The sequence below is a fragment of the Schistocerca cancellata genome, chromosome 4 (assembly GCF_023864275.1).
Source record: "Schistocerca cancellata isolate TAMUIC-IGC-003103 chromosome 4, iqSchCanc2.1, whole genome shotgun sequence".
In the NCBI taxonomy this organism is placed as follows: Eukaryota; Metazoa; Arthropoda; class Insecta; order Orthoptera; family Acrididae; genus Schistocerca; species Schistocerca cancellata.
The window spans coordinates 831,743,161-831,757,914 of record NC_064629.1 but is presented as its reverse complement, the minus strand read 5'-3'; positions in this window follow the sequence as shown (position 1 = coordinate 831,757,914).

Sequence of the window (14,754 nt, the reverse complement as noted above, 5' to 3'; positions counted from 1 at the left end):
CGTATGGTTCGCGGGAAGAACGACTGTCTGAAAGCCTCTGTGCGCGCTCTAATCTCTCTAATTTTACATTCGTGATCTCCTCGGGAGGTATAAGTATGGGGAAGCAATATATTCGATACCTCATCCAGAAACGCACCCTCTCGAAACCTGGCGAGCAAGCTACACCGCGATGCAGAGCGCCTCTCTTGCAGAGTCTGCCACTTGAGTTTGTTAAACATCTCCGTAACGCTATCACGGTTACCAAATAACCCTGTGACGAAACGCGCCGCTCTTCTTTGGATGATATGAAACTTCCTGGCAGATTAAAACTGTGTGCCCGACCGAGACTCGATCTCGGGACCTTTGCCTTTCGCGGGCAAGTGCTCTATCATCTGAGCTACCGAAGCACGACTCACGCCCGGTCCTCACAGCTTTACTTCTGCCAGTATCTCGTCTCCTACCTTCCAAACTTTACAGAAGCTCTCCTGCTCTTGGTAGAGCACTTGCCCGCGAAATGCAAAGGTCCTGAGTTCGAGTCTAGGTCGGGCACACAGTTTTAATCTGCCATGAAGTTTCATAGCAGGGTTTTGTTGACCTTGAAAGGAGCCAGTTAAAAATGGTCTTGCCAACAACCGTAGTAATTACGGTACCATTTATTGACAAACACATAGTAACTAATGATGAGTCTTGGGAGCTGGCTATACGAATTTTGAAAAATAGAAGGTTTTGGGACGAAGATCTTGATCTTAGTAAAGGTAGGTTGGGCACAGCAGATGCGGAAACAAGGAAATTCATGTTCGTACACCAAGGAAAACCGCATACAAATGCGTATAGGCTGGAGTACCCGAAGAGTAAAAAAGTATTAGGTCTCAGAAACGTAATCGACCCAAAGAAATTCATAGGTAGCCAATGAATTCTGTAGGGAGGAGGTTGTTCTGTAACCTCTACACAGTGTGGCAGCTGTGCAGTTCCAGCTGTGTGAGATCTTCTTTCCCCATTTCGGGACTCACTCATTCTTCATCTTTCCTAGCCCCAAGATATCGATTTATTCTTATCCACCGATTAGTGAAGAAACTACTGAATGTGACAAACCTTATAGTGACAAATAAAAAATAGAGAGGTATAAAATAATGAAGACGTAAATGTATCTGAGTAACAAGTACAGGGTTATTACAAATGATTGAATCGATTTCACAGGTCTACAATAACTTTATTATTTGAGATATTTTCACAATGCTTTGCACACACATACAAAAACTCAAAAAGTTTTTTTAGGCATTCACAAATGTTTGATATGTGCCCCTTTAGTGATTCGGCAGACATCAAGCCGATAATCAAGTTCCTCCCACACTCGGCGCAGCATGTCCACATCAATGAGTTCGAAAGCATCGTTGATGCGAGCTCGCAGATCTGGCACGTTTCTTGGTAGAGGAGGTTTAAACACTGAATCTTTCACGTAACCCCACAGAAAGAAATCGCATGGGGTTAAGTCCGGAGAGCGTGGAGGCCATGACATGAATTGCTGATCATGATCTCCACTACGACCGATCCATCGGTTTTCCAATCTCCTGTTTAAGAAATGCCGAACATCATGATGGAAGTGCGGTGGAGCACCATCCTGTTGAAAGATGAAGTCGGCGCTGTCGGTCTCTAGTTGTGGCATGAGCCAATTTTCCAGCATGTCCAGATACACGTGTCCTGTGACGTTTTTTTCGCAGAAGAAAAAGGGGCCATAAACTTTAAACCGTGAGATTGCACAAAACACGTTAACTTTTGGTGAATTGCGAATTTGCTGCACGAATACGTGAGGATTCTCTACCGCCCAGATTCGCACATTGTGTCTGTTCACTTCACCATTAAGAAAAAATGTTGCTTTATCACTGAAAACAAGTTTCGCACTCAACGCATCCTCTTCCATGAGCTGTTGCAACGGCGACGAAAATTCAGAGCGTTTGACTTTGTCATCGGGTGTCAGGGCTTGTAGCAATTGTAAACAGTAAGGCTTCTGCTTTAGCCTTTTCCGTAAGATTTTCCAAACCGTTGGCTGTGGTACGTTTAGCTCCCTGCTTGCTTTATTCGTCGACTTCCGCGGGTTACGCGTGAAACTTGCCCGCACGCGTTCAACCGTTTCTTCGCTCACTGCAGACCGACCCGTTGATTTCCACTTACAGAGGCATCCAGAAGCTTTAAACTGCGCATACCATCGCCGAATGGAGTTATCAGCTGGTGGATCTTTGTTGAACTTACGTCCTGAAGTGTCGTTGCACTGTTATGACTGACTGATGTGAGTGCATTTCAGGCACGACATACGCTTTCTCGGCTCCTGTCGCCATTTTGTCTCACTGCGCTCTCGAGCGCTCTGGTGGCAGAAACCTGAAGAGCGGCTTCAGCCAAACAAAACTTTATGAGTTTTTCTACGTATCTGTAGTGTGTCGTGACCATATGTCAATGAATGGAGCTACAGTGAATTTATGAAATCGCTTCAATCATTTGTAATAGCCCTGTATGTATATATACGTTTTAGGAATAACTTTGGTAATATTATAAGTACAAAGTGTTGTTTTGTTGGAAATGGTTCCACAGTGATATTAAAAAGATATGCAAATTCGTTTGTAAGCAGAAGCTGAAGTGACAATTAGAACTATTGTCTGCATTAGAGCTAACTGTAAATAGCAGAAGAAATTGCTTAGTGTTATGGAATATATGCAGGTAAGTTGTAATGATTAACTGACCTTGTATAGCAAGGAATGGCAATAATAATGGAATTGAATAATGCTTGTGGTTGAGACGTGAAGGACACGACCTTAAGGTATTTATGAGGCTGGAGCTGGCCATTAGTTTGGTGTAGTGTGTGCTACGACGTGCCTGCACATGTTAAGGTTATGAGTTGGAAGCGTGAATGCGACCTTAGGTACCCTAATGTTAAATGAGACAACGCAGCTTATGGTGTTCTATAGGTTTAAGGAATTTAGCATAGCGCATATCCATGATTACTTAATGCACTTTAGAGGTAAGTCGAGAGAGACTACCTGTGGTTTCAGCATCCGATCGAGTGGAAATGGATTGCCACGTGAACAAACTGATCAGCTGCAATACACCATAGAAATGAAACCAATGTGCTATCCTGTGCTTTAAATTATTAATGGAGTGAGTATTACATAAGTACATACACTAGCAACGTAATTGTATAACATAGCTGTAGACGTGGTATTATTAATAGCTCAGTATAATTAAACTTCAATGGAATGTGGAACTCACACAGCAGCGAAAGACCAAGAAGTTAATTTAGTAATCGACTAATCATAGTGTGCTTTGAACACTCAGCTATTGTACTCGTATTACCACAAGTTACTCAAATGTACAGAGAAGCTAAGAATGGCAACTAATAATTAAGTACTCGTATACTCATACCATCTCTAAGAATGAGATAGTTGACGATGAGTCAGCATGTAAATAAATACAGATGTGTCAGGAATGTACCGAGCATTGGTTCAGTACATTCAGTATTCCGGCCCAGAAATAATAATTTGAGGTTTAAAAGTTTCATGATTGTATGCCTTGGGCATAAACTTTTCTTTAATACGTGATTAATGGCGTTTGAGCCATTTGCTTACCTTTAATTACTGTAAAGCAACCATGAGATTGAAATATAAAACCATTTGTTAACTTTGTTTCAGTAACGAGTGAGAGATAAAATGTATATATCCCCATTTCATCGTGATCCTCCCTTAGTTACGAAGTGAACGGAGTCTGAGGCATTCTTTTCTTTGTTCTACAGGACAAACCAGATAATGGCAACCCGGTAGCTGCATGAAAGCGTGGAGTGACTTGGGCACAACTCACAGAGACCCCTCTCCTTTTCCCGTTGTAGTACAGAGTGGACGTGAAGAAAGCACACCATAGCAACTCCCCCCTCCCCCCCCCTCAACCCTTGTGAATCAAAATGTAGAACGCCAGCCAAAGTGGCTACAGCAACCTATGTAAAAATGGAAATGTTATGATTTGTGAAATTCTCTTTCAGGTGTAGAAAAGACTGCTAAGATTTCATTATTTATTTATGTAACAAGAATAACCATGGCATTTCCTTTGTACCTATGTATGTAAAAATATCTACAGACAATTTAATAGGCTTAAGATTTTCACCTAATTAAGTGAAACTTGAGGCAGAGATTTACATAATTTTATATGTTTATGTATTTGGGGCAATATGTATGCCAAATTGTTTCATTGATTTTCGAAACTACTTAAAATTGTGAGTGATTTTTACGGCAGTATCATGCCGTACATTTATTACCTGTTAAATGAATAATTTTATATGAAAAGCATTAGTGCCATGAATTTTGCAGACTTGCAATTTACGTATTTTATATATGTACTGATACGTTTTGCAATTTTGCTTAAGCGGCAGTGAACATGCCAGCAATATAGATAATTGAAGTAGAAAACACGTTTTCTTTTAATGTTTTTGCTTGCTTTAATTTCAATTTTTCCATTTTCGTAGGGAGTTAAGCAGTACTCTTGCTTCCCTTTTTTGTAATTAATTTTTTTTCATTTACATTAAAAAAATGAAGTAGAGGATGATGTAGGGAAGCAGCCTATACGTTATATAAAATTCATATGCTTTCCATTGTGTGCTAATCGACTACGTGCAATACAACTAAAATAATTCTCTCACCAAAAGTATTTATCCTAGTCACATTAGAATTTTACTATAGATACTTACCAGTGTGCTGATTGTACAATTAAACCGAGAGCTTCATTGGCTTTCAGCGAATGAAACAATTAATTATTTAGTAAATCGATGTGGTGTTTTGCTAGTCCAGCGGCTAGTCAGTAAGGCAAATGTTGTTCGCTGCGCCTTCGGCGGTCCGCACCGCGGCTATATTAATAAGAGCGTGCGAGCTAGAGTAAGACCCCAGATCTCTTCTAGATTAATATCAGCGCGCACTCTGTGTCGGAAGCCGCGTTGCGTTTGTGCAGTTGCCATGAACAGCTTTGGACGCCGTGTTACGTAACTCGATATGCGCTCAACAATGAGATCGCTCTGGGGTAAAGTAATAATTATGGAACGACTCCAGTGATTTAGTCTCAGTTTGCGTTTGACGTGTCGACACAGGACAGATTTTCTACCATTACTAGCGTGGCGTTTGATGAGTATTAACATCAGATTTTGGCGAGCAGTCACTTTGAACATTTACAGCGAAAACGATTGTTGAACAATTTCGTTATCTAGGAATAATAGGATCCACGCAAAAGACTCTGAACAGCTCTGACAGTTCAATAGCTGATAGTGGGTAATCATTTGTCTGGAACTTTACGCATTACCGTTTTTCAAAATATAGTTAAAATTGTTATAGTAAACTGCATTTGCTATGAATCCCAGACATCATCCAAAATCCTCAGAGTAATGAACTTCAATAATAAATAATTTAAATTCTCCATCAGAGTGGGCACAGTGAACTCTAATTACAGGCATCTCGTTTTTACTAATCACTTTCTGGTGGCCAGCATTATAGTTGGAGAGCCTGTGTAGAGAATGGCAACATACAATAGAAACAATTCTTTATTTTCCCACCCCCCCACTCCACAGACTGTTTATGGTCTCCATACTGCCTTAAATGGTGTACTTTACGTGCACGCTAGTCATATTCATATTAGCGTATACGTAAAGCATCACCAATCACAGCAGTGACTGCTACAGGGACAACAATGAAGACATCAGCCACGTAAAAACTATGTACAATAAGTAAGCAAAATAGTTTCCAAACAAATACCAAACAACAAGCTCGTCGGTATGGATTGTCCCATAAAGATTACGTGAGGAAAGTCGTCTGACTGTTTCTGGTCTCCAAACTGCCTTAGTTGGTGTACTTTACATGCACGCTAGTCATATTTATATCACCGTATATGTAAAGAATCACCAATTACACAGTGACTGTTACAGGGACAATATTCAAAACATCAGCCACTTATGAAGTATGTACAGTAGATAAGCAAAATATTTTCCACAAAAATAACAAACAACAAGTTCGTGTGTATGGGATGTCACATGAAGATTACGTGTGCAAAGTCGTCTGACTGTTTCTGGCCTCCACACTGCCTTCGTTGGTGTACTTTACGTTCAAATTAGTCATATTTATATCAGCGTACATGTAAAGCATCACCACTCACTATCAGCTATTATGAAGTATGTAGAATAGGTAAGCAAAATATTTTCACAAAAATACCAAAGAACTAACTCGTGTGTATGGGATGACACTAGAAGATTACGTGTGGAATGTCGTCTGACTGTTTCTGATCTCCACACTGCCTTAGTTGCTGTACTTTTTGATAACGTTAGTCATATTATATGAGCGTACATGTAAAGCACAGCCAGTCACACACGTGACAGCTACAGTGACAGTATTAGACACATCAGCCGAATACGAGGTATGAACAATGTGTGACCGAACTATTTTCTAGAAAAATACGGTACAGTAATTTCGACTTTTGGGATGCCACTTAATGATGAGTCTGAAATGTCGTCCGACAGTCAGTTGTCTCTACAGTACCTTACTTGGTGTACTTTACATGCATGCTAGGCATATTTATATCACCGTATATGTAAACAATCACCAATTACAGCAGTGACTGCTAAAGGGACAATATTCAAGACATCAGCCACTTATGAAGTATGTACAATAGATAAGCTCGTCAATAGGTAACATCGTCTTATGGGATGCCAATAAATATGAGCGTGGAATGTCGTCCACACTGGCTTAGTTGGTGTACTTTACGTGCACGCTAGTCATAATTATATCAGTGTACATGTAAAGCATCACCAATCACAGCTGTGGCAGCTACTGGGACGACAATCTAGATATCAGCCACTTATCAAATATGTACAATAGGTAAGCAAAATATTTTCCAAAGAGCACCAAACAACAAGCTCGGCGGTATGGCATGTAACATGAAGATTACGTGTGGGATTTCGTCTGACTGTTTCTGGCCTCCATACTGCCGTAGTTGGTGTCCTGTATGTACACGCCAGTCATATTTATAGCAGCGTACATGTAAAGCAAAAAAAAAAAAAAAAAAGTCAAAGGAGTGACATCCACAAGGACACTACTGAAAACATTAGATGACTATGAGGTATGCACAATGCGCTAGCAAACCATTTTCCACAATTATACCGTTCAGCAAGCTCGTCTTATTGGATGTCACCTAAAAATCAGCGTGGAATTTCGTCCAGCAGTTCATAGTCTTTACACTGCCTTACTTGGTGTACTTTACGGGCACGCTAGTCATATTTGTATCAGCAGACATGTAGAGCATCACCAATTAAAGCATGACGGCTGCAGGGACAACAATCAAGTTGTCAGCCGCTTATGAGGTATGTACAATAAGAAAGCAAAATATTTTCATCAAAAACACGGAACTGCAAGTTCTTCAGTACGGGATGACACAAGAAGGTTACGTGTGCAAAGTCGTCTAACATCTTCTGGATAGCAGACTGCATTAGTTGGTGTACATTACGTGCATGCTAGTCATATTTATATCAGTGAACATGTGAAGCATCACCAATCACAGCTGTGGCTGCTACAGGGACAACAATCATGAGGTCAGCATCTTATAAAATATGTACAATAGGTAAGCAAAATATTTTGCAAGAAAATACCAAATACGAAGCACGATGGTATGGAGTGTCCCAAGAAGACTGCGTGTGGAATCTCGTCTGACAGTTTCTGGTGTTGGTGTACTTCACGTGCACGCTACTCATATTTATATCATGGTATATGTAAAGCATCACCAATTACAGCAGTGACTGCTACAGGGACAACAATCAAGGTATCAGTCACTAATGAAGTGTATACAAAAGGTAAACAAAATATTTTCGATAGTACCGAGGGAGAACGTATTCGGTATGGGATGCCTCAAGAATAATGTGTGCGAAAAAGACGTCTATCAGCTTGGGTCTTCACACTGCCTTAGTTGCTGTACTTTACTTGCACGCAAGTCATATTTATATCATCGTACATGCAAAATATCACCAATCACAGCACTGACAGCTACAGAGAAAACAATTGAGATAGAGAAAACAATCAAGATGTCAGCTACTTATGAAGTCCGTACAATAGGTAACAAAACTATTCTCCATAAAAATATCAATCAACAAGTATGTCTTTATGGGACGTCGCAAGATCCTCACGTCAGGAATGTAGTCCGACAGTTTCAGGTCTCCAAATTGCCTTAGTTTGTCTACTTTAAATGCACGCTAGTCATGTTTATATCAGCATACCTGTAAAGCATCAACAGTCACAGAAGTGACTGCTACAGGGACAACAATCAAGACATCAGCCATTTATGTAGTATGTACAACAAGTAAACAAATAAATTTTCACAAAAATACTAACAACACTCTTTCTAGTCTTCACACTCCCTTAGTTGGTGTACTATAAGTGCACACTAGTCATATTTATATAAGCGTATATGTAAAGCGTCATTAATTACAGAATTGAGAGCTATAGGAGTAACAATTAAGACATCAGATTCTTACGAAGTATGTACAGTAGGTAAGCAAATAATACTCGAAGATGCCAATCAACAAGGTAGTTGGTATGGGATGTAACAAACATATTCCTTGTGGAAAGTCGTCTGACTCTTTGTGAACTGCACACTGCCTTAGTTGGTGTACCTTACATGTACGATAGTCATTTTTAAATCAGCGTACATGTAAAGCATCACGAATTACAGCAGTGACTTGTACAGGGGAAACAATCAAGACATCAGCCACATGTGTAGTATGTACAATAGGTAAGCAAAACATTTTCCAAATAAATACCAAACTACAAGCTCGTTAGTTTGGGATTTCACAAAAAGATTATGTGTCGAGAGTCGGCTGACTGTATATCGTCTCCACACTGCCCTAGTTGATGTACTTTACACGCACGATAATCATATTTAAATCAGCGTACATGTAAAGCGTCATCAATCACACCAGTGACAGCTAAAGGGACAATATTCAAGACGAGGATAAGGTATGAAAAATTTGATACAACTATTTTCCATAAGAATAATTTACAGTAATATCGTCTTATGGAATGCCTGATAATAAAGAGCGTTGAATTTCGTCCGAGAGTCACTTGTCTCCGCACGGCCTTATTTGGTGTACTTTACATGTAAAATAGTCATATTCATATCAGCGTATATGTAAAGCATCACCAATTACAGCAGTGACTGCTACAGGGGCAACAATCAACGGATCAGTCACTTATGAAGTATGTTCAATAGGTAAGCAAAATATTTTCGATACAAGTACCGAGGGAGACAGTATTCGGTATGGAATGCCACAAGAAGAATATGTGCGAAAAAATCGTCTACCTGCTTGGGCATTCACGCTGCCTTAGCTGCTGTACTTTACATGCAGGCTAAACATATTTATATCATCGTACATATAAAGCATCATCAATCACAGCATTGACAGCTACAGGGAACACAATCAAGATATCAGCTACTTATGAAGTATGTACAATAGATAATCAAATTATTCTCCATAAAAATATCATTCAACAAGCATGTCTTTATCAGATGTCGGCGCCAATGACTCCTGCCGTCTGGGTTCAGAGGTCATCCTGAGTTCATAAAAGTGTTTGGCGGAGTTAGCGAAGGTGGAATGCCTCGCTCATGGGGTGGAATCTGAGCTAACTATTTGTAGTACGAGGTGCATTCAAGTTCTAAGGCCTCCGATTTTTTTTCTCCGGAGTGGAAAGAGATAGAAACATGCGCACTCTTTTAAAATGAGGCCACGTTCATTGTCGACCCAGAGATGGCAGCACCGTACGGCACATGGAATTTTACCGCCAGCGGCGAGAATGAGAACTGTTTTAAATACTTAAAATTGCGGCGGTTTCCTTACTTGAACAGCGTGCAATCATTCGTTTCCTGAATTTGCGTGGTGTGAAACCAATTGAAATTCATCGACAGTTGAAGGAGACATGTGGTGATGGAGTTATGGATGTGTGGAAAGTGCGTTCGTGGGTGCGACAGTTATTGAAGGCAGAACATCGTGTGACAACAAACCGAAACAACCTCGGGGCTCGCACAAGCCGGTCTGACGACATGATCGAGAAAGTGGAGAGAATTGTTTTAGGGGATCGCCGAATGACTGTTGAACAGATCGCCTCCAGAGTTGGCATTTCTGTGGTTTCTATGCACACAATCCTGCATGACGACCTGAAAATGCGAAAAGTGTCATCCAGGTGGGTGCCACGAACGCTGACGGACGACCACACGGCTGACCGTGTGGCATGTTGCCAAGCAATGTTGACGCCCAACGACAGCATGAATGGGACTTTCTTTTCGTCGGTTGTGACAATGGATGAGACGTGGATGCCATTTTTCAATCCTGAAACAAAGCGCCAGTCAGCTCAATGGAAGCACACAGACTCACCACCACAAAAAATTTTCGGGTAACTGCCAGAGCTGAAACAATGATGGTGTCCATGTTTTGGGACAGGGAGGGCGTAATCCTTACCTATTGCGTTCCAAAGGGCACTACCGTAACAGGTGCATCCTACGAAAATGTTTTGAAGAACAAATTCCTTCCTGCACCGCAACAAAAACGTCCGGGAAGGGCTGCGCGTGTGCTGTTTCACCAAGACAACGCACCCACACATCGAGCTAACGTTACGCAACAGTTTCTTCGTGATAACAACTTTGAAGTGATTCCTCATGCTCCCTACTCACCTGACCTGGCTCCTAGTGACTTTTGGCTTTTTCCAGCAATGAAAGACACTGTCCGTGGCCGCACATTCACCAGCCGTGCTGCTATTGCCTCAGCGATGTTCCAGTGGTCAAAACAGACTCCTAAAGAAGCCTTCGCCGCTGCCATGGAATCATGGCGTCAGCGTTGTGAAAAATGTGTACGTCTGCAGGGCGATTACGTCGAGAAGTAACGCCAGTTTCATTGATTTCGGGTGAGTAGTTAATTAGAAAAAAAATCGGAGGCCTTAGAACTTTAATGCACCTCGTATTGTTCCCTGAACCGATTGTTCTCTGGTTTGGAGCCGAGTGGAAGGCTTAAACCAGAGGCTCAGACGATTCTGCGGAGATCTGGCTGCAAATTTCTCGACCTCCGCTATCAGGTGGAGAAATGTAGGGTCCCCCTGAATAGGTCAAGCGTGCACTACACTCTGGAAGCGGCTACAAGGATATCGGAGTACGTGTGGAGTGCACTTGTGGGTTTTTTAGGTTACAGAATTCCGTCCCTAGGCCCGATAAGAAGCCTCCCGAGATGCGACAAGGTAGTGGTAGGCAAAAGGCAACAGGGAATAACAATATTAATGTCGTAACAGCAAACTGCTGGAGCATCTATAGAAAGATCCCAGAACTGCTCTCATAAATGAACAGTCACAATGCCCACATAGTACGAGGGACGGAAAGATGGCTGAAACCAGATGTAAACAGTAATGAAAATCTAAACTCAGACTGGAATGTATACCGCAGAGACAGGCTGGACAGTGAAGGGGGAGGAGTGTTTATAGCGATAAAAAGTGCAATAGCATCGAAGGAAATTGACGGAGATCCGAAATGTGAAATAATTTGGGTGAAGGTCACGGTTAAAGCAGGGTCAAACATGGTAATTGGATGTCTCTGGTTCAAATGGCTCTGAGCACAATGGGACTTAAAATATGTGGTCACCAGTCCCCTAGAACTTAGAACTACTTAAACCTAACTAACCTAAGGACATCACACACATCCATGCCCAAGGCAGGATTCGAAACTGCGACCGTACCAGTCGCGTGGTTCCCGAATGAAGCGTCTAAAACCGCTTGGCTACCGCAGCCGGCAATTGGATGTCTCTATAGGCCCCCTGGCTCAGCAGCTGTTTGAGGCAGAGCACCTGAAGGAAAATTTGGAAAATATTTCGAGTAGATTTCCCGACCATGTTATAGTTCTGTCTGGAGATTTTAATTTACCAGATACAGATTGGGAGACTCAAACGTTTATAACGGGTGGCAGGGACAAACAATCCAGTGAAATTTTTTTAAGTGCTTTATCTGAAAACTACCTTGAGCACTTAAGCAGAGAACCGACGCGTGGCGATAACATATTACACCTCCTGGTGACAAACAGTCCCGAACTATTTGAAACAGTTAACGCAGAACAGGGAATCAGCGATCATAAAGCGGTTACTGCATCGATGATTTCAACCGTAAATAGAAATATTAAAAAAGGTGCGAACATTTTTATGTTGTGCAAAAGTGAAAAAAAGCAGATATCAGAGTACTTGACTGCTCAACACAAAAGTTTTGTCTCAAGTACAGATAGTGTTGACTATCAGTGGAAAAAGTTCAAAACCTTCATACAATATGCATTAGATGAGAACGCGCCAAGCAAGATCGTAAGGGACGTAAAAGAGCCACCGTGGTACAACACCGAGTTAGAAAACTGCTACGAAAGCAGAGGGAACTTCACAGCAAACATAAACATATCCAAAGCCTTGCAGACAAACAAAAATTACACGAAGCGAAATGTTGTGTGAGGAGGGCTATGCGAGAGGCGTTCAAAGAATTCGAAAATAAAGTTCTATGTACTGACTTGGCAGAAAATCCTAGGAAATTTTGGTCTTATGTCAAAGCGGTACGTGGATCAAAACAAAATGTCCAGACACTCTGCGCCCCAAAATGGTACTGAAACAGAGGATGATAGACTAAAGGCTGAAATACTAAATGTCTTTTTCCAAAGCTGTTTCACAGAGGAAGACTCAAAAATGGCTCTGAGCACTATGCGACTTAACTTCTGAGGGCATCAGTCGCCTAGAACGTAGAACTAATTAAACCTAACTAACCTAAGGACATCACACACATCCATGCCCGAGGCAGGATTCGAACCTGCGACCGTAGCGGTCACGCGGTTCCAGACTGAAGCGCCTTTAACCGCACGGCCACACCGGCCGGCTAGAGGAAGACTGCACTGTAGTTCCTTCTCTAGATTGTCGCACAGGTGACAAAATGGTAGATATCGAAATAGATGACAGATGGATAGAAAAACAATTAAAATCGTTCAAAAGAGGAAAGGCCGCTGGACTTGATGGGATACCAGTTCGATTTTACACAAAGTACGCGAAGGAACTTGCCCCCCTTCTTGCAGCGGTGTACTGTAGGTCTCTAGAAGAGCGTAGCGTTCCAAAAGATTGGAAAAGGACACAGGTCGTCTCCGTTTTCAAGAAGGGACGTCGAACAGATGTGCAGAACTATAGACCTATATCTTTAACATCAAGCAGTTGTAGAATTTTGGAACACGTATTATGTTTGAGTATAAAAACTTTTCTGGAGACTAGAAATCTACTCTGCAGGAATAAGCATGCGATTCGAAAAAGATAATCATGTGAAACCCAGCTCGCGCTATTTGACCACGAGACTCAGAGAGTCATAGACACGGGTTCCCAGGTAGATGTCATGTTTCTTGACTTCCGCAAGGCGTTCGATACAGTTCCCCACAGTCGTTAATGAACAAAGTAAGAACATATGGACTATCAGACCAATTGTGTGATTGGATTGAAAGTTCCTAGATAACAGAACGCAGAATGTCATTCTCAATGGAGACAAGTCTTTCGAAGTAAGAGTGATATCAGATGTGCCGCAGGGTAGTGTCGTAGGACCGTTCCCATTCACAATATATATAAATGAACTTGTGGATAACGTAGGAAGTTCACTGAGGCTTTTTGCGGATGATACTGTAGTATATCGTGAAGTTCTAGCAATGAAAAATTGCATTGAAATGCAGGAGGATCTGCAGCGAATTGACGCATGGTGCAGGGAATGTCAATTGAATCTCAATGTAGACAAGAGTAATGTGCTGCAAATACATACACTACTGGCTATTAAAATTGCTACACCAAGAAGAAATGCAGTTGATCAATGGGTATTCGTTGGACAAATATATTACATTTCCACGCAATTTGGTTGCATAGATCCTGAGAAATCAGTCCCCAGAAAAACCACCTCTGGCCGTAATAACGGCCTTGATACGCCTGGGCATTGAGTCAAACAGAGCTTGGATGGCGTGTACAGGTACAGCTGCTCATGTAGCTTCAACACGATACCACAGTTCATCAAGAGTAGTGACTGGTGTATTGTGACGAGCCAGTTGCTCGGTCACCATTGACCAGACGTTTCCAGCTGGTGAGAGATCTGGAGAATGTGCTGCCCAGGGCAGCAGTCGATTCAGAGAGGTCCGTACAGGACCTGCAACATGCGGTCGTGCATTATCCTGCTGAAATGTAGGGTTTCGCAGGGATCGAATGAAGGGTAGAGCCATGGGTCGTAACACATCTGAAATGTAACGTCCACTGTTCAAAGTGCAGTCAATGCGAACAAGAGGTGACCGATACGTGTAACCAATGGCACCCCATACCATCACGCCGGGTGATACGCCAGTATGGCGATGACGAATACACGCTTCCAATGTGGTTTCACCGCGATGTCGCCAAACACGGATGCGACCATCATTATGCTATAAACAGAACCTGGATTCATCCGAAAAAAATATGTTTTGCCATTCGTGCACCCAGGTTCGTCGTTGAGTACACCATCGCAGGCGCTCCTGTCTGTGATGCAGCGTCAAGGGTAAACGCAGCCATGGTCTCAGAACTGATAGTCCATGCTGCCGCAAACGTCGTCAAACTGTTCGTTCAGATGGTTGTTGTCTTGCAAACGTCCCAATCTGTTGACTCAGAGATCGAGACGTGGTTGCTCGATCCGTTATAGCCGTGCGGATAAGATGCCTGTCATC